Here is a 21,396-nt window from a genome sequence, read left to right as displayed (position 1 = left end):
TTTACTGTGGCTGCAGCACAGAAGTGGAGCGGGAGTGAGGAGACACTCGTCTTAGGGACTGCCAAGATGCCACCCGTCTCTGGGCCAGACTAGACTCTGATTTTTTTTTATTGTTCTTTTATTACAATAAATAGAAATTAAGGATCAAAAGATAGCATTTTCCTTTTATTTTCTAATTCTCAAAGTGTCAGGTACTACCCAGATATTCCCTACACTCTTCTAGCTCTCTGCCTTACGGTGAGATTCTTCAGATGTCTGAAGTGTCCTATGCTGAGGATGAGTGGTGCCTGCTTCACAATGAAGGGGATAACAGAGGGTTTGTCTAGCACCGGATGACTGATGGTGGAGTGGTTAGGCTGCTGAATGCCGAGAAGTGTCATGATGAGATTTACTACCAGGAAGAATAATACTCTGACAATAATACAAAGACATGGATGGGAAGAGGACACCAATTACAACAGTGGAGGCAAGAGATGATAGAGACCTGAACCAGAACACTTACAGTGGAATGCAGAGAAGTGGAAGCACACTTCTACAAGAGATTTAGTAGGTGGACTCAAGAGGTCTGACCAGACATGCAGGAGAAAGAGGGCAAAGTAAAGGGGGAATCCTAGGTTTCCGGCTTGAGCTGCTGAGAAAGGAAGGCAGGAGAGCACAATAATGAAGACTACATGCTCTGGGATTCCATCTGCACCAATTAACAGTTTTGCAACTTTGGGAAAGTTACTTAAACTCCACGCACTTCAGTTTCCGCATCTGTATAATGGGAATAATAACAGACTCTATCTCAAAGGATTTTGTGAGGAGTTACATAAAAGTTCTCAGAACACTGCCTGGCATGCAGGAAATGCCAGATCAATGTTAGCTACATAAAGGGTGATGATGACGCCATTCAGCAAGACAGGGGACACAAGAGGAGGCACAGAATTCATGGGAAAAGGATGGTGAGTTCCATTTTGGATATGTTAACTTGATCTACCTGTGGGACATCCAGTAGGCAGCTGATTATATGGGGCTAAAGCTCAGAAGAGAGTTGTGAGAGTCAGATGCTGCTTTATAAAGGGTGGTGTCACGGTGACATTGGAGCAAGGACCTGGCAGACATGAAGAAGCAGGCCCTGAGGGGACAGCATGTAGGTGAGACGCGGAAAAAAGAAAAGAACTTGGGCAGTTCCTAGGGAACACTGACAATCAAGGGATGGACAGAGGAAAAAAGATTGAGAAGGAACAGCCACTGAGACAAGAGGAAGACCTGTAAAAAATAATTCTAATTTTAACAAGGTGGCACCATTAAAGAAAGAAACACAAACATGAATGACAGTGAGAAAGGATAAACATCATCATGCACTGGGAACAAGCTTACAGACTGGAAATAAAGGATAGGGACAAAAAATAACATCTCAATAAAAAGTGATATTCCCTAAGAATCAGTATTTACAGTTTATTAATTATTTTTAGAAACTACTTAGAAGAACCATATAATGAAATCTCCAAGTTTACAAGAGTCAGAAAGCTCTTTTCGAGAGTGAACTGCCTTACCTATGAGGATAAGCCTCAGAGAAATCTCATAGTAATCTGAGTAGGCAAGAAAGAATCATGTTTTTCAAGGCAAGAAATCAGAACATAATGGCTTCAGTGAAAAATAATCCAAACTGCATTTTTCAAATAAAGTTCTGGCCCCCAAGCCTTCAGCTACTGAACCCAAAAAAGCCATTTTAAACCACACCACTTTGGGGCTTGAAGAAAACTCAGAGATATCCATTGGTCCGGATCACAGATTTGAGAACTATTTTGGAGAGCTTGCTGAAAAGCAGATAATTGAGTCATCTGAGACCTACTGAATCAGAATCTCAGGGTATGAGGTTAGGAAAACTATTCTGCTTTTGAAATTTTTTAAACAAGCTCACCAGATAATTCATGTGCCCACCAATGTTTGAGAACTCCTGACCTACCTGCTCAGGAGACCAAAGGCTAGAGAAAATGAATGGCTTGGACAACAGCACAGAGCTAACAGAGTGTCTAGGGCAGTTCTCAAACTTCAACACGCTTCAGAATCACCTGGAGGACTTGTTAAGTACAAATTTCTGAGCTCTGCCCTAAGAGTTTCTGATTCAGCCCAAGAATCTACATTTCTAACAAGTGTCCAGGTGAAGCTGCTGCTGCTTATCTGGGGACCACACTTGGAGAACCTCTGGTCTACACTAGAGTCTTTAGAGACTTTTCTCCGAGCACATCAATTCAATGCAGCCTTGTACCCTTAAAGACCAAGAAAAGACAGGGTATTTTTCAGGAATGATGTTGAAAATGAAACAAACACGACCAAACATATATTACATACATTTATTCTAGGCTGTTCTGGTCATTTCGAAGACACACACAGAGCTGGAAAAGATCCAAACTAAGCTAGAATGAAATTATAAGGGTCAGGGAACACATGAAGACAAAAATGACTAAATAAATAAAAAGACTAAATTCACAAAAGAAGGTAGAGGTAGACCATGATTTTAAAATCTACAAAATTTTGAAAAGATGTGTAGAATGAACAAATTTCAGAATTATATAACGTTAGGTAGCTGGTTTGATTACTTGACAGTAAGAAGTCATTTTTAGGTCTCTTTTTGCATTATTTACTCAGAAAAGCTACTCCCGAACCAGTCTCGAGGCTAGATTTTTATTCAAAACTACTTTTGAAAATGGTTTCCCACTGGTTCCACACAAATCCAGAGAAGCCACAGAAAAACATTCCTCACTTACCACCTCAATTCTGCATGACGCAGACGTCCCGGTATCACATTAGAAGGGACAGCATTCTAATGCTGCCATAACTGCTACTCTTTTCTCATGCAGACAGATCTTAACCCTGAAATACTGTATTCAAATGTATAATTCTCTCAACAGCTCAGAATATCTGTAATTGCCTCTGTCTACCTGCTATTTGTCTCACTGTTCTGAGAACACATCCAAAATTCATAACAGATGAATTCCACTGACAGCATCTCCTCAGGACTATCATACACATTTTATATCATATTGTCTTCAACCCTTTTCAAACCCATTTTCCACTTGTGGTTCTTGCTGTGCTACCTTTAGTATTTGCTATCATTTCCCCTGAAGAAAGTAATACATGAGTGTTACATCCTTTCATTATCCATGTTATTCCTACACCTGCCTAAACTGCTGCCTCGACCTTAAAATATCCTCACACAGGCTTTCCTCTTAGTTACATATGTTTGCTTTTGTATTCTCCCCACTCAACTCCCAACACCCTCCTGTCCTCCCAAAAATAACCTCACTTCTAAGGGCACAATATCTGGTTTTTGACCTTTTCAAAACCAGTGTAAATATCATTCTGTCAACACACATATTGCTTTTTAGAGCTGAGAGGCAAAAACAGGTTCCAAGTAACTTCTCCTACAGATAGGTGATTGGTTCGAGCTGGCTATAGGTTTTTCCTTGGATTCATTACTGGTTATTTTTTACCATGAGAATGTTGATTCCGTTTATGGCCCTGAAACTAAAGCTCCCTAAAACACAGAGGATCTCTCAGGGGCTGGAGTTAACTAGAAAAAGCCTTATAACAGGACACACACATGCTCACACACACATCTACCTGAAGACCAAAACTCAGAGTTTGCCATAATCAAATCCCAAATATAAGAAGTCACTGCCCACCAAATAACTAACATAAAACTTAAACACAGGCTCTATGCTTACCACAATTATTAAATCTTAGTCTAAGTTGAGCTTCAAATCTACATAACATCCTTTTGTTTCTGAAATATTTTCTTAATTAGAAATAGGGGACATTATGAGAATTCCTACATAGACGCAACATAGCCATTTATGATTGTCTGCTTTTCTTTTTCTTATCCTAAACTACCCTAAAAGCATAAACTTCACTTCAACAAATAGCGTTGGGAAAATTGGATATCCACATTCAAAGGAATGAAGCTGGATCCTTAATTTACACCATATACAAAAATTAACTCAAAATGGATCAAAAACTTAAAATAAGGGCTAAAACTATAAAACTCTTAGAAGAAAATATAGAGGGAAAGCTTCATGATGTTGGATAGGGTAATGATTTCTTGGCTATGACAGCAAAAGCACAAACAACAAAAGTGAAAATAAATAAGTTGAACTACATCAAAATTTAAAACTTCTGAGCATCAAAGGACAGAATCAACAGAGTGAAAAGGCAACCTACAGGATGGGAGAAAATATTTGCAAACCATATATCTGGTAAGGGCTAATAATCCAGATTATGTAAAGAACTCCTACAACTCAACAAAAAAAAAGACACATGACCTGATTAAAAAATAGGCAAAGGACTTAACTAAACATTTCTCCAAAGAAGGTATACAAATGGCCAACAAGCATATGAAAAGATGTTTAACATCACTAATCATTAGGGAAATCAAAACCGCAAGACAACACCTCACCATCAGGATGGCTACTATCAGGAAAAAAAAACAGTGTTGGCAAGGATGTGGAGAAACTGGAACTCTTGTGTACTATTGGTGGGAATGCAAAATGGTACGGCTGCTGGGGAAAACAGTATGGTTGTTCTTCAAAAAATTAAAAATAGAATTACCATATGATCCAGTAATTCCACTTCTAGATATATACCCAAAATAGCTGAAAGCAGGAATTCAAAGAGATATGTATACACCCATGTACATAGCAGCACTATTCACAAAAGCCAAAGGCTGAAGCAACAGTAACGCCCATGGATGGATGAATGGATAAACAAAACGTGGTGTGTATAGAAATGCAGCGTGGGGGGAAATGGGGAGTTGTTGTTTAATGGGTATAGAGTTTCAGTTTTGCAAGATGAAAACATTCTGGAGATTCGTTGCAAAACAATGTGAATATACTCAACAATACTGAACTATACACTTAAAATGGTTACAATGGTAAATTTCATGTTGTGTATTTTAATAATTTTTTAGTATAAATTTAATAGAATATTTCATACCAATAAATGTTTTAATAAAGAAACAAGCATGTGAAAATAATAGCATTAACTTATAAATCTATAGTCACAGATTTATTTTACATAAAATACGTTATCTCTCAATATTAATGCACACAGAACGTTACAATATTGTATACATCTTTTTTTTTAAAGATTGACACCTGAGCCAATAACTGTTGCCAATTTTTTTTTTTTCCTTCTTCTTCTTCTTTTTCTCCCCAAAGGCCCCCAGTACACAGTTGTGTATTCTAGTTGTGAGTGCCTCTGGTTGTGCCATGTGGGACGGCGCCTCAACACAGCTTCATGAGCGGCACCATGTCCACGCCCAGGATCCAAACCAGCGAAACCCTTTGCCGCCAAAGCAGAGAGCATGAACCCAACCACTCAGGAATGGGGCTGGCCCCTATTGTATATATCTTTTAAAGTAAAAGTATAATCTGTTTGTAAAATTGAAAATATCTAAAAATTAACACACTTTATACACAAAGCTTACACTCTGTAAAATTAACAAATTTATAGGAATGATTACTAACGAATGTACAGGAAAATAACTTCATATCAAAAGCTACTGTTTCATTTCATGTTAATACTCCCTTTCATTTGGGGGATTCAAAAAGCTTCACAAAATCTCAGGGTACTATAAAGAAAGGATTTCATCTGAACCATACATTGCACAGCAAAACTTTCATCACAATGTTTACTGAAAAATGCTCGACTGGATGCTAAGTGTAGTGTAGCATTGACTCCAGGGGCCTCCAACGCCTACCCCATTTACTCTTTACCCTCAACTTGAATAAGATACCTGAAGTACAACTTATTAGCAAATTTGAAGAGCAGATATTTCATAAAACTTAGTATTTGGCATCTAGATGTCAAAAATAGATTTATCCATTTGAATACAAGGAAAAATATATCCATTTTGTATTTAGACAAAGTTCAAAGTGCAGTTTTATTCAACTACAGTCTCAATTTGATCTAATAATAAGCTAACACATAACCCTGTGTCAAAACAGTATACGAAAAACACTGGCATTGTTTTATGCAAAGCAAAAATCAAGAAAATAACTATGCAACATATTTAAATCAAAAAATACAGAGATTAGGTAAAAGTATGATTTTATTGTCCTGGGGCTGTTAATCTTTGGTGGTACTTACTTGTGAAATGCACATTCCAAAATTCTGCCCCCTACCATTCTGATTCTGATACACTAGATTGAGGCCTAGTAATATGAATTTTTCATGTGCATTTTTAACAAGAACTCTAATAGCACTTTGAGAAACAATGAAAAACACACCGATGGTAAGATGCCAACTACAATGACGTCCAGGTATACCTTATTAGGATGTTTAGATCTCATCTTATTTAACCTGATTAATACAGGAACCCTTGCTACAATACTCACAGATTAATTGAGTGATTGGTTTTAATAAGAAAGTATATCAACATTTACATAGTCAAATAAATAACATATGCTTCTCTGTAAGCTACAAGCCTAATCACTTATTTTAACAATATAACCATTATCCGAAACTTAGTCACCTCTTCTTAGAACTAACTTGCAATACAGTGTATGAGCCTTCAAACACATGTACAAATTAGAATTTAAAAAAATTGGTTTATTAGGTTATTGCTCCTTCTGGTTTTTGATCAAAATTAGAGCTCCCCAGACTCATCACCCTAGCTCTAAAGGAGGTTAGACTACTTCCCAAATACATCCTCACAGGGTTGAGATTTTTCACCACAGAAAACAGGAGGTTTAAAAGAATGCTACCAGAGAATGAAGGTGCAGTTTCTCAAAGAAAAAAAATTTTTAATGTTTTGAGTAGAGGATAGAGTATAGCTTCTCAAAAAGACTGTTTTGAACAAGATAATGTTCACTTGGATGTATAAATTCAAGTAGGCTCATTTTTTTTAAGTATATGATTGAACGTGACTGAACACATATCAATAGTAATAAGAAAAGAAGACATTACCTGTGATCACTCTCTTCAAGAGCCTACTGCCGGGTTGTAGTTTCTCACCTCACTCTATTAGAGGGACAGAAAAGATTCCTCCAACACTTGGCACTGCTGGAACCTCCCAGAAGACTTTCAAAATCTATAGAAAGGAATAAAAAAGGTTCCACAATCATTAATAAACTGCAAAAACCCAATCTAAGTTTCTCTAGTTTTCTTCCCCTACCATTTACCATCATTTGCTGTGCACTGGGTTCTCTGCAGGTTGCACTTATCTTTATTATTAAAAAAATTATAAGCAAAAAGTAAAATCTTTATTTAGAAATCTGAATGGTAGCCAAAAATGAGAGACTCATGCTGGGTAGCAGAAAGTAGAGAAGGATTCTTCCATCCTCTAGGAGATGCTAATTATATGCTTCTTTTAGAAGAGAAAAAAAATATGAAGCTAAATAAATCCATATCCATGCATCAGCAGCATCATATTAAGATAATGACAACAAAATATAAAATAGCAAAGTGAGGACCACAAATAACTTTCATAAACAACTTGTTTTTTTAAAGCTTGCTGTTTTTTGGGTTTTTTTTAAAGACTGGCACCTGAGCTAACAACTGTTGCCAATCTTCTTTTTTTTTCCTTCTTCTTTTTCTCCCCAAAGCCCCTGAGGACATGGTTGTGTATTCTAGTTGTGAATGCCTCTGGTAGTGCTATGTGAGACGCCATTCAGCATGGCCTGACGAGTGGTGCCATGTCCGCGCCCAGGAATCGAACTGGCAAAACCCTGGGCCACCGAAGCGGAGCACATGAACTTAACCACTCAGCCACGGGGCCAGCCCCAACAATTTTTTTTAAATGTGCAATACTCCCAAAATATTCCCTGGTACCTTTGACCTATCTGGACATTGACAGTTGAAAGCTCAGGTTTTTGCCATCTCATAGGCAAAGTTTACTTTGGTCTTAGACACACGTCTCATATCATCAGGCCTAACTGGGAAGATATGTTTCAGAACACAAATGCATGGCTCAATCCATACTGTACAACCAAAAAAACATGAGTTTGAAGAAGGCTGGGAAACTATCCTGCCTGAGAGAAATACAGAGAACCTAGAGGTGTCCAGGAAAGCATAGCAAAGACTAACCCCAAATGCATTAAGTACAAAAGGCAGAAGCTAACGCAAATGTTAAACAAAACCATGAGAAGCCACCATTCAAGATCAATACAGGTGGAAGCTAGAGAAAATTTCCAAGAAAGAGCATTTTTTTAAGAAAGGAATAAATACTATACCTAAATTTAAAGCATAGAAACCATTTAAATGCCCAATAAACTGGGGAAGAGTTAAGTAAATGTGACCCCATTCATAATTTACTTAACCACGTTTTTTCAGCCATCAAAAAATTTTGAGTTTATAATAAAATGGGAAAGTGCCATTTATCATATAAAGAAGAAAGAAAAAGAGGAGTACAATGTTGTAATTACATATGATCACAACTACTTATACAAAAGCAAGAAACAAGAAGCAATTTGTTCTGATATAGTTATAAGTATTAGGTAAAATACTTTCCTAACTCTAGATGGGTTAAGGTGAGCAATTCAAGTCAGAGTCTAGTACAACAAATACAGTCAGCCCTCCATATCCACGGGTTCTGCATCCACAGATTCAATCAACTACAAACGGAAAAGCCTTCAATGGGTGCATCTGTACTGAACCTGTACAGACTTTTGTCTTCATTATTCCCTAAACAATACAGTATAACAACTATTTATAGACCATTTACATCGTATTAGGTATTATAAGCAATCTAGAGGAGATTTAAAAGCATATGGGAAGATGTGCGTAAGTTATACGCAAATACTATGCCATTTTATATAAGGGACTCGAGCGAGTGTCCACACATTTTGCTATCTGTGGGGGAGTAGGGGGTCCTGGAACCAACCCCCTGCAGATACCTAGGGATGACTGTACATCTTTTCAAAATCTCTGTGTAACAAGGATTAGGCACTAATGTAATAATTTTTCTGCAACAGTCCAATATATTATTAGATGGTTATATATTATTAAAAGATGGTTCCCTAGAAGTCACTATGAGAGTTTTTGTGTGTGTGTTTGACTACAAATGCCTGAAAGGCTTGAAATGTAATACCTTTTCTTAGACCAAATGTTTCATGAAAGGGAAAAAAAAAAATAGGGGAGGTGATCTCAACGTGACCTAAATCTTCAAACCTGGGCACAGGAGTGGCAGTGACCAGGCACAAGAGTGAGATGGGGTATGCAAAGTAAAGAATAACATATCATAAGCAAATGAACAAATACTTCATGTCAAAATTTCCTCAGTACCTTCAAATCTGCCTTCTGCACTCTAATCATTAACCGGGGACCTTGCAGTATAATTCATAATCAAATCTCTGGGCATTTAATCGCAAGAGGTCTTAGAAGTAACAGAATTCTACTTCTTCCATAATCCCACAGGAACAGTTTTATTATCATGTACTGGAGAGACACAGGCTCTTCTACTGCCTTTTAAGAACTGCAGATTGCTTCCAGATGCTTTTCAGGTGATTTCAAGTCTTTCCTCATTCTGTGACTCAAATTATGAAAGGGCACCTGTAATTCATGAGAAATATTTCTCCCATCCTAGTGTCCATCATCATACATCCTCTCCTTACACTCTACATTTTTAGGCACTCACACACATATGCTTTTACTTAGGTAATAAGGTATCACTGTGTATCAGTAAGGACTTCACTGAGAACCACTCTTATATTTTACCAGCATGATTCTGCCAGCAGCAACACTCCGAGACTTAAAGCTGAGTCCTTTGACAGTAATGTACAGAATGACATCGAAAGCAAGGTTAAATGGAACTCAAGTAAATTGAAAGGACTCTCTTAAAATTCACTGGATCTTGATAATTCTCTTGGTTGTCATCTCATTTAAAAACAAAATATGTCTCCCGCTAAAAAGAGGGGAAGTTGGCGGTTAACAATTCAGTCACACTCAAATCTCTCCTCAGGCAAGTGCTTTCCTTCTAACAAAACATTCTACCTCCACATAATAAAATCAAATTCAGGCTCACAATCCTTCTGTGGAATAGCTATGTCACATCCCTAATTTCAACAGAGGAACAAAATTTAAACCTCATTTCCAGATAGCATTAATTCAGTAAATTTAGGCCTCTACTGTGCTGAGTTCAGAAATCTGCTAATAGGGAATGCACAAAAAGCACAGCAAAACCACCAAATGAACACTGTGTGGGTGGGGGGAGGATAATTAATACCCACATCATGGATTTCTCTCTGTATCAGGGAAACAAATGCAGGGAGCGTTTATACAGGAAGTGTGGATTTATCCATAATATTGTATTAATTGACCTGTGTTATAATCAAGTGCTTTTCTGGAGGGTAATCAACAAATGAATCAATCAAGATAGAAGTCTCGAACAACTGAACAAGTTTTCAAATATATGGAGTTGACTCTAACCTAATTATTGAATAATTTCATTCTCCAAAAGAACTGAACTGAGACAGGTTATATTCACATGTGGAAACTTGCAGAGTAAAATAAAATACTCTACATTGGCCCATAATCTTCCCTTAAACATATTATTAATAAGTCAGTCTTAAATGGATAGACCTAAACCCAATTCCTGAATTTTACAGATGATAAAAATGAAGCACAGAGAGGCTAAGTGAACCATTCAAAATTACACAGCTGGTAAATGGTGAAGACAGAGGTAGAACCCATATCTTCTAACCACAGTGATGCTCTCTTCTCCACGTGAAGCTAACGATTCCCCAACTACCTACCCATTCTGTTGATTTCATTCTTCCCCGTGAACAGCAAAAATTTCAAAGCTCTGGGAAAACTGAATCAAACGACACTTCAATCTTCAATTTCCATTCAATCAATCCCTGAGATTTCACAGTAATTATATAGATTCTCTTCTTTGCCTAAGAAAACAGTGTAATTGGGACAATTTTGAGAAGGTCTCAACCACGAAACAAATTAGTGAGCTGCAGCATATCAGGGAGGAGGAAAAGCAGGCAGAGAGAGAGACTACTGGCATCTTAGAAATGAATCGAGAACGCTGATTTATTAAAATGAATAATGAAGGTGAATAATATCAAAATCTAAGTATTAAGGTGATGTTTCCCAACATGACAAATACTCATAACCTATTTCTTAAAGGAAAAAAAAAGTAATAATCATCATGGTTTAAGGTTCTCTATTCAAATAAATTTGGGGAATGCTGAACTCTAAACATCCCTCTTGAATATTCGGAAAGCACATTACGTGTAGTAAGGCTCTAAGAAGGCCTGTATGAAAGAAGCCTGCTTAGCGTCATTTAATCCAACATTTCCCAATCTTATTTCACCTTTGGTTTGCAGAGCTTGTACTGACATCCTCCAAGACACATACTTCAGGAAGCACACATAGCATTTTGATGAAGAACATGAGAATGCCACTCATTAAGTAGCATTTTTAGTGAGAAGGGCTTCCTCTTCCAGGCCCAACCGTTAAAAATCAACTCTTGAGATAACGGAACCCTGTGATTACATGAAGATCACGACCACCACCACAAACATGTAGCAAGTGCTAAGTGGAAGGCACTATGCTACCTACAAATTTTTTTTTGAGAAGGAGTGAGGGTGTCTTCAAATTCAAATTATACTCCCCAGAGGCTGTATCTATTCATAAAAAAGCAAAACATTTTTTAACACAACCATATTATATACAGTGTCCTGTATACCTTGCATTTTCCACCAAACATATATTAGCGATGTTTCCAAAATGATACATAAAGAGATTCACTGGCATTTTTTTATGACTGGACTATTTTCTATAGTATTGTTGTAATGTAATGTACGTATTCAGTCTCCCGTGGATGAACATTTCAGTTGTTTCCAATCTTTAGCCATTATAACCACTACTACAATAAACATCTTTGTACATAAATTATTTTCTCACCCATATGATATGTATGTATATGTAGGATACATACATAGTATATTTGAATGTGTGTACATCTAGAATGTACATGAGATAAATTTCTAGAACTGAAGTTTCTAGTCAAAGGACATGAGATTTTTCATACTACAGATTTTGCCTAATTACCCACTAAAGAGACTACCATTTTGCACTCATAATCTCTACAGAGTAGATTATTAAACTTTTTAATTTTTGCCCATCTAATAGTGATCAACAGTACCTCAGTATAGTTGTAATGTGCATAGCTCTTATAATGAGTGGAGTTACACATCTTCTCATATGTTTAAAAGCCACTGTTATGTCCCTTCCTGTAGAATATTTGTCCATTTTTCTATTGGATTGTTGGACTTTTTCTTATGGATCTGTAGCTCTTTATTGGGGAAATCAGTCCCCTTGTGATATCAGAAGTAAAAATTTTTCCCAATTTTCTTGTTCTTTGTCTTCATGCAGGATTTTTTCAGGTTTTTTTTTTTTTATGTAATCAAGTTTATCAATCTCTTTTATGGCTTCTCAGTTTTCTGTCTTACTTAGAAAGGCCATACTCCAAGATTATAAAATAATTTTCCCATGCTTTCTGCTATAACTTATTTTTTTTTAATTTCTATTGACTATAGACTGATTTTGGCTTAACACTTGAGATATTGCTCTAAATAGTTTTTTCTTTTTCCCTCAGATGGCCACCTGTTTATCCCACTAGTACTTATTGAACAGAGTATCTTTCTCCAATTAATTTGAAAGACCATCTTTATCATATGCTAAATATGGCATCTGGTAATACCAATGTTTCGATTACTGTAGCCTTACAGTATGTTTCTGTAACCACAGGCCTTCCAGGACCAGTTCCACTGACCCTATCTCTTACTAACAGAGTGATTAAGAATTGTCTTTCGGAAAAACTGCAGTCACGTAGCCAGAGCATGTGTAAAAGAAATCGTGATCTGAAACAATCTCGGAATTAAAGAGCCTCCTCCCCCACGGAACCTAAGGACCAGGACATGATGGGAACTTGAAGGTTGGACTCTTACCAGAAGCGAGGGGTCCCTCACTCAGGAAGGTACGGTGTTCAAATTCCTTCCCCACCTCATCAAAAATGTTTAGAACCCCATCACAAATGTTTAGAACCCTGTCATAAATGTTTAAAGCCCTTCCATAAATGCTTGAAGCCCACCAATCAAAACCTGACCCACTAGCATTTCTGCGTGCCAGCCTGTTCTCCCTAACCTCTTAAATTTCAGCTCAAATCCTGAATAGGGGAGACAGATCTGAGGGCATGTGCCCCGTCTCTCTGCAGATTGATCTCACAGAATTAAAGCTGATTTCTCCCCACAAAGGCTGATGCCATAATTAATCAGCTTGTTTATGTGCATTGGGCAGAGTACCCCAATTTTGTGCAGTAACATTTCAAATCTCTTTTTCAGAACTGTCCTATTTGTGCTTATTTATTTTTCCATATGAACAAAGAATAAGGTTGTTTAATCCCCTCCTAAAAATTTTGCTATTTTTAATGGAACTATGTTAAACATACACATTAATTTAAGGAGAACTGGCATCTTTATATCCAAGAATATGACAGGCATTTTCACATCTTTTTTGTATCCCTCAGGAGCATTTTCAAATGCCTTCATATATATCATACATATTTCTTAAGTTTATTCTTAGGTATTTTACCCTTTTTTTAACTTAGTGGTTTTTTCTTCCACTACATCTTCAAACTAGTTATTATTAGTGTATATGAAATCTACAAATTTTGACTTATTATTTTGGTAACCATGCACATTTATAAATGACCTTATTCTTTATAATTAGTTTTTCACTTGATTCTCTTGGGTATTCTAGTCATATTGTGCTATCGTTTGTGAATAATGTTCACTTACCTCCTTTCTGGTTTTTATACCTTTGTAACTTCATTTTCTTTCTCTTGTCCAACTACACTGACTTGTGATTCCAAACACCATTAATAAATACTGAAAGTAGTGGACATCCTTATTTTCTTACTGACTTTAATGGAAATGTTCTCAAACTTCCTATTAAGCCTGAGATAGTTTTTGGATTGAGATGGACATACATTATTCTGCTAAGGATATTTTCCTACTATATTTTTAGGGGTTTTTAAAAAAATCAATAATTGGTATTGAATTTTATCATACACCTTTTCTATCAAAATGACCATATGATTTTTTTATACATATATTTAATAAGATGTTGAATGTCATTAACAAATTTCATACTACTGAACTTGCATTACCAAAACAATCCTCACTTGTTATGGTGTATTATTCTTATAATGTGTGCAAAGTTCATATTAAATGTGTCATCTCACTCAATTTTCTAAGCAACCCCACAAGGTGGGTACTAACATCCCAGCTGTTCTGGCCCTCGCTCACTGTACTCCAGCTCTCCTCCTCACTGCTCCTGACACACACCTAGCTTGCTCTGACTTCAGGTACCGTGCAGTGCCTGCCAGGCTTGCTGTTCCCTGAGATCCTCTGTCCCCAGATAGCCTCATGTATCATTCCTCTCTACATTTATTTCTCTGCTTACAGGTCACCTCAAGACAGAGGTCTTCCCTGTCTACCCCACATAAAACAGAAAGAAACCACCTTACAATCTCATCACTCTCCCTGAGATCCTGTTTCATTTTTGTTTGTAGCAACTGTCATCATCTGTCACATATATTTAATTTATATTAATTTATATTCCACTTCCTTCAGTAGAACATAAGCTCCATGAGAGCAGGGGTTTTGTCTGCTAGGCTCACTGCTCACTTCCCAGAACCAAGAACAGGCCTGACACATAGAGATTATTTAACATTTGTTAACTGAACAAATGAACAAATGAAATGAATGAATGAATATCCACTCATAGATAAGAAAACTGAAGCTTAAAGAGGTTAAGTGACTAAAATCATACAGTGGCAGAGCTGGGACTGAAACCCAAGTCTAACTTTCAGCTGTCTATGCTTAACCCTTAAAACAAATGACAGGCCATTTTAGGCCACAGAAAATGCTCATGTAATCTTATGAATACTAAAGGGCAAGTTAGTGACTCTATTGAAAGTCAGAAGACAATTGTAGATGGTCCCTGCACAAGGTAAGTGAAAGAATCAGAAGATGGCATCCAAAGAATTCCCTGGAAATTATGGGCATTCTCTCTCCTCTCTAAATACCCATGTGCCTCAGAGCAAGCATCATAAAGCTCTGACCTGCATCCACATGTGTCCTTAGATATCCGGAAGATAAAACTGGATGCTTCAGGGCTCACTGGCCATTAAATACGTGTTTACTACCAGTGCTGGCAGACACAAGGACTAGAAGTACACTCCCTCAGGGACCAGCCATATTACAACCAGCACAGACATAAAAGACCTGGCTTTGAAAATTATTTGCTCTTTCAAAGTCTAAGAATCATCTTTGGTTTTAACAGGCAATTTACAATTAGATATTTTTCATGTTCTTTCCCTCTTCTATCATTGGGGTACTTGCTTGAATCAACTTTAGGCTAGAAACAAAATTTTACAAATCTCCATTTCTGACATTAAACAGTATCTTTAATTTTTTTTTCCAGAATTCAGTCAAAACAAGTATTTTAGAACTGTGGGGCTGATCCAACATTGCAATGTGTCACATTTAATTCCATCAATGTAAAGAATAATGAGCAAAGATTGAGGTAGTGAAGCATAACTAAATGTTTTGAACCTGTGAATTTAAAAAGCAAAGCTCATTTATGTTATTTCTAAACAGTAAATAAAATCACTTTCCAACATTTCACTGTCAAATTACAGTAATTTTTCCGCCAGCACATACTTTAGGAATGCCACAAAAAGGACTTTTCTAACAGTTCATTCTATTGCTAACCTTCTAAATATTTCTCTCATTGGCTTCTATTCAAAGGTAAATGGAAGGCAGTAAAATTTATGGAAAATATATTCAACTGCTTAAAATACATCAACTAAAAGAAAAAAGATTTTAGAGCTATGTTATGTGTTGTGAAATTATATCTCCTTTACTTAGTTTCCAGTTTCAACGAAAGGTAAAAAAATTGACAGACTGGTCAAGTTCCAAATCACCTCCTACACAGAGCCCAACTCTTTCACCTCAAATTCTCACCTTGGTCAAGGCCAGAGTAAATACCTGTCCTTCACATTTTTACACAAAGTCACTTTGTGTGCCTCAAATACAAGCTTTCACACCAGGGAAGAAGCGAATTCCAGTGCACTGGACAAATTTCCGCTCTCTTAAACTAGCCTGTTGATCGTTCCCCTGACTTTCTCCGCTGTCAAGACAGTGAAAGGAAGAAAAGGATCTTTCTGTAAAAACTGTAAACTGCAACCAGATAAGTTTGCTCTTTAAGCAATTCACAGAGAAAGGTAAAATAAAACTCCGGTTTAGGTTTAAAATTTAGCTATGAAAATTATATGCTAGGACTTGACCAACATGTTGCAAGATTTTAATAAAATAAGATTATTAGAGCGAAGTCAACCGAAGTCAAATTTTACATTTCATGAGCCAAGGAAGAGACATTAAGAATTTTTTTAAGTAACATTTAAAAGATTCCATACTTTATAAAATTAAGAAGAAAATGACAGTTGTACCAGTTCAGTTCAGAAATGCCTTCAAATAGAGAATTTAGGGAATCTAAAGACCATTGACGATATAAAAAAAAAGAAGACTAAAGGCTTAAAATCCTTTTTATAACGAAAGATTAATAATGAGAAAAATTCAACTTAATAAAATGCAGCTTAATATAAAAAAATAATTTATTCATCTTGCATAATACTATTTCATTTTATTTAGTTCTTTCTCTAAGAATTCCAGAGATTTTTATAATATTGTCCACTTAATCCTTCATTTACCAGTATAAAAGGAAAAAGCATTGCTATTATCATTTGCAAACCTGCAAGAGATTTTAGTAACAAAAAAAAGATATAGTTTCAGCAAACTTCAATCAAAGAAGACAGGAAGTACACTCTTTTTTGGCTTGGGTTTCTTGGAGGAGATGGGAGTGAAACATACAATAAAAACGGAAATATACGCCATCTAGGACTGGCTTAAGTAAGCAAACAGATCTGGAGTTTATTGGGCCAAGGTCTTGCCGCGCATGGACCTACAGGAAAAACAAGTTTGGCAGACTCCCAGTTCACACTCCAATATTTGAAAACACCTTTTTTATATTAAGTTATATCAAGTGCATGTTTTATAATTCTAATAGGCTAACATCGGGTATCACCACTTACATTTCTGTCTTTGAATCTTAGAAGCAAGAAATGTTCAGAAGCATGTGGTAGCTGACAAAATTCTAACTTTCATATGAAATCCCTAACAGAAAACATTAAGACAACGAAGTAAATGGAGCAGGAGAAAGAAAATCCACCATTTTCAGAGGTGGAATCAAAAAAGAGAGTGAAGTACATATCCTTTGCAGTCACAGGGCATCTTGTACATGTCTCTATTAATATTTGTTTATGTTTTTATCTCCCTAGGAGGCTATGATCTCCTCCAAGGCAAGGACCTGGGTTTATATCATCCCAGACTATCAACCATTGAATTCAAATAAATGAACCAAGTGTTGAGTCAATTAACCTTTCTTAAATTCTCCTGACAAAAAATATTCACAACATTTGTGTTATATAAATTTTATCTGAATTAAAAAGAAACTCCCCCCAAAAAGAAAAAAATCATGGCCTGAAACGCATGTTAAAAGTCAACTGGCAGGGAAACGGCTTTTTAAAATTATTAAGGCAGGGGCCAGCCCAGTGGTGCAGCGATTAAGTGCACATGTTCCACTTTGAAGGCCTGGGGTTTGCCGGTTCGGATCCCAGATGCGGACACAGCACCGCATGGCACAGCATGCTCTGGTAGGCGTCCCACATATAAAGTAGAGGAAGATGGGCACGGATCTTAGCTCAGGACCAGTCTTTCTCAGCAAAAAGGGGAGGTTTGGCAGCAGATGTTAGCTCAGGGCTAATCTTCCTTAAAAAAAACAAAAAAAAACAAAAAAAGCTTTAAATTATTAAGGCAAACCTACTTTAAAGTCAGATCATAAGTCTCTGGACTCTAACATAAGGGTAATATGTTTTAAAATAAACAATAAGCCTTGTAATCACAAGGTATTTCCTAACCCTACATATGTCCAGAGCCCTTAACTGTCCAGACAGGTGAATACACAACCTCAAAACACCCATTAAGCTATGGGTGGTTTCTGGGTCAGCTGATGGCATGCCATTGAAACTGACTGATGCTCTTTATTTAGATACAAACAGATTCTATAATATTAGGTTTCACCATAGGAAACGTGGATTGGGAGTATGGGTTTTTTCCTCACAGGAAAAAATACACTAATGTTTAAAAAGAAAGAATGATGCTAGGCCAGTCCCGATTGCCTGGTGGCTAGGGTTTGTAGCGCTCTGCTTTAGTGACGTGGGTTTGGTTCCATGACACAGAACCACACCACTCATCTGTTAGTGGCCATGCTGTGGTGGTGGCTCACATAAAAAAAGAGGAAGATTGGCAACAGATGTTAGCTCAGTGCAAATCTTCCTCAGCAAAAAAAAACAAAAAACAAAAAGAATGATGCCAAGAGAGATCTGGAGTTAAAAGGAACTTCAGGAAATCCAGAGGCCTGCTCTGCTTCAGGCTCCCTCCTAGCCACAAGCATTTAATCTATTCTGCTTCTTCCAAGAAATGTAAAGACCACCACCATGGGTGGAGGCCTGATTGACTGAGACATGGCCCTGGAGCTCCTAAACGAAGCATCTGCCCTTCATCTCCCTCAATCTCCACTGCATCTGCACCCAGTGAAGATCGAAACAACAACAACAAAAATCTTATCCAGGTAAAAACATGGTTTTGGGCACTGTGCTGTGACTTTGAAAGGTCACATTCACACCAGTCAGCATTTGAGGCAGTTAGCTAACATCATGCCCACTGTCTCTGCCCCACAAACTAAAATCCTGGGGAAAAAATGCAGTGTGGCCACAGGCCAAAGAAAGAAAACAAAAAACGTCAGTAAAAGATGCAGAGGACGAAGATATTATTATTAATTACCCAGTCTCAACTCCTAATACTGACATCAACAGCTTCAAGAACACAGAGCTTTCACGTGACCCATCAGATTTCACTTGATAGACTGTAAGACGGCAGGGCAGAAACCCTCTTCTCTTTATTTTCACTGTTGTTCAAACCACAAATGTACAAACTCTAAAATTAATACATATAATTTATATTCCTCCCCCCAAAAAAGTCTAAATAACATTAATATGCATATTCCTGACAGAAATAAGGAGTCACTTGCTCAAAGTTAACTGTCATAATCAAACCTCTGACTTGCTGACAGAAAGAACCACTACCCTACACACTAATGCCTTTTCTACCCACACACTGCCAGGAAACTGAAATAAAATGATGGACATCTTGATGTCCTTTTTAGTGACCCCATTGAAGTGAAATAGTAATTCAAGTCAGGACAAGAATCTTTATAAGAAGTTTTCTAAGCACAAATACTCCTTTTGGAAAATGCTCTGGCCCTAAGCCCTCAGCACAGATACCTTTTATGTGCCAGCCTGCCTTTACACACAGAATATCATTATGGAATCACAGACACAATGCATTCGCAAAATAAAAGTAAATTAAATATCCACATATACAGCTTTCTTTTCTGCACTATTAGACAAAAAGCACAAGTAGAATAAGTGAGGCACTGACCTCTAGCTTGAACACAAATGGAATTACCCTACCACACATTATTTAAAAATGCAAAGCACAATCTCAAGTTAATTTGTCACTTGGAGAAATCGCTGTGCTTTTATGATAAGAATTCATTTATGAGAAGCTCTTAGCACAATTTTCCCCTTAACCTTCTCAATTTATCTTACATTTGCTACTCTTCCATAGCAAACTTTTATGTGCAATTTTAAGGCTGTGTAATGTAAGTTACAAGGGCACTAGTCTTTGACACCCAAAGAACAATCTAATGAAAATGAGGTGATGCTAGCAGCTGCCAACGACTTGCTCTCTTCTGACCCAATATGCTAAAAAATATAGGATTTTCTATGATCTTTGTGGAGGAGAAAAGAAGAGGGGCTGGGGCCGGCTTTTATTTGACTGTGAAGTGGGAAGATTATATCTATAAAATTTTGTTGAAAAATCACTAAAATACAGAACAGCAAAAAAGAAATCCACAATTTTAACATGATCCATTTCCTTTAGAGAGAGAATAATAATTGTAGGTGCCAGTTAAACAACTGGTCTTTTATCCACAATGAACTTTTGAGACTTCTCTAGGCATCATCCAAGTGTATTTAGAAGTAACCAGAGCATGAAGTAGTGGGAGTGTCCAATGCTTTCCAATTAAGGATAAACTTAGTGATACCGTTTCACACTTTTCTCTAAGCCTCAGTGTGATCAACTATAAATAGAGATAATATCTCCCCACTCTATATACCTCACAGGATTGAATTTTTAAAGGAAACTATACCTGAAACTACTGGATAAGCAGGTTGTTGACAGCAAAAAGTAAGCACCCTTCCCACCAACAGAAACAGCAAAGCATCATTGCTCAAGTTAAAGAATCAGTCTTACTCTACTTAATGTATATAGTAGCACCTGAGGGGACCATAAGGCAGGCTAAGACATGGTTGCCAATCCCCCTGAAAGCTCTTCCATCTCAAATGGCTGCAAATCTTGTGAAGATTTCCTAAAACTATTATCCAAAAGCAGCTAAAACAATCATTAATCAGCTTTTTTGGGGGACGGGGCACAGGTCCTTTCTAGAATCTAATGTGGACCCTCTACCCACGAAAAACCATATCCATACATCTAAGCAAGGGTTATTTTCCTGACATCAAGGGTGGTTCTTGGGTCTTACGTTAAGAATCCCAGCTACTGAATGAACCCCAGGCTGCTGAATGACTGACTAGTTAATCAGAAAGACAGAAGAGAAAAGAAACAGGTTGATAACCCTAAAGCGGATAAGATGATCATGGTTACATAACTGCTACACTTAGGAAATCCTCCATCAGACTAGTACTGGAGACAGAAAGCTAAAGATTTGCGATTTCGAGTTAACTCAGCAGTCTTCGGACAAATGAGTCCCTGGCCTGGTCAAGCAGAAAATCACTTCCTTTCATTAAACAACCAGACTTCCAACTAACACCTAAAAAACAATGTTAACGTACATCCAGTGGCTATTTCAGAATTTCCACATAAAAGGGACCAAGGGGTGGTAATCTAATTGGAAGCCAGAGCTAGAGTATTTGTTTCAAAGATAAAGTTGCTTAGGACTTCACAGAAGATGGAGAAAACATCATATTTCCATAGCAAAGCAAGAAGAGTTCTATAGGAAGTGGGAGGAGGAGGGAAGCAGCATTCACACACCCCACAAGCCAACCCTTGGCACCATCACTGTGTTCTCCAACACCAGTGGTTCTCAAACTTTAATGTGCAGCAGAATCACCTAGAAGGCTTGTTAAATACCAGTTGC

The 21,396-nt window shown here is 37.2% G+C and overlaps 1 protein-coding gene across 9 annotated transcripts in view; it reads right to left on the bottom strand.

The window, feature by feature from the left end:
• Positions 1–21,396, bottom strand: part of FHIP1A (FHF complex subunit HOOK interacting protein 1A) — a 222,239-nt gene that overhangs the window by 155,126 nt on the left and 45,717 nt on the right. For 8 of the 9 annotated variants that reach the window (XR_011501961.1, XR_006525554.2, XM_070504906.1 and 5 more), the window contains exon 2: positions 6,952–7,075. The gene's annotated coding sequence lies outside the window, so the exon portion shown is untranslated. Of the gene's footprint in view, positions 1–6,951; positions 7,076–10,736; positions 10,876–21,396 lie in introns of those variants that run through there. The other variant, XM_070504903.1, reaches the window with a different exon arrangement.

Source organism: Equus asinus, chromosome 3 (genome assembly GCF_041296235.1).
Source record: "Equus asinus isolate D_3611 breed Donkey chromosome 3, EquAss-T2T_v2, whole genome shotgun sequence".
NCBI classification, from domain to species: Eukaryota; Metazoa; Chordata; class Mammalia; order Perissodactyla; family Equidae; genus Equus; species Equus asinus.
This window is presented reverse-complemented; position numbering and strand designations above follow the sequence as displayed.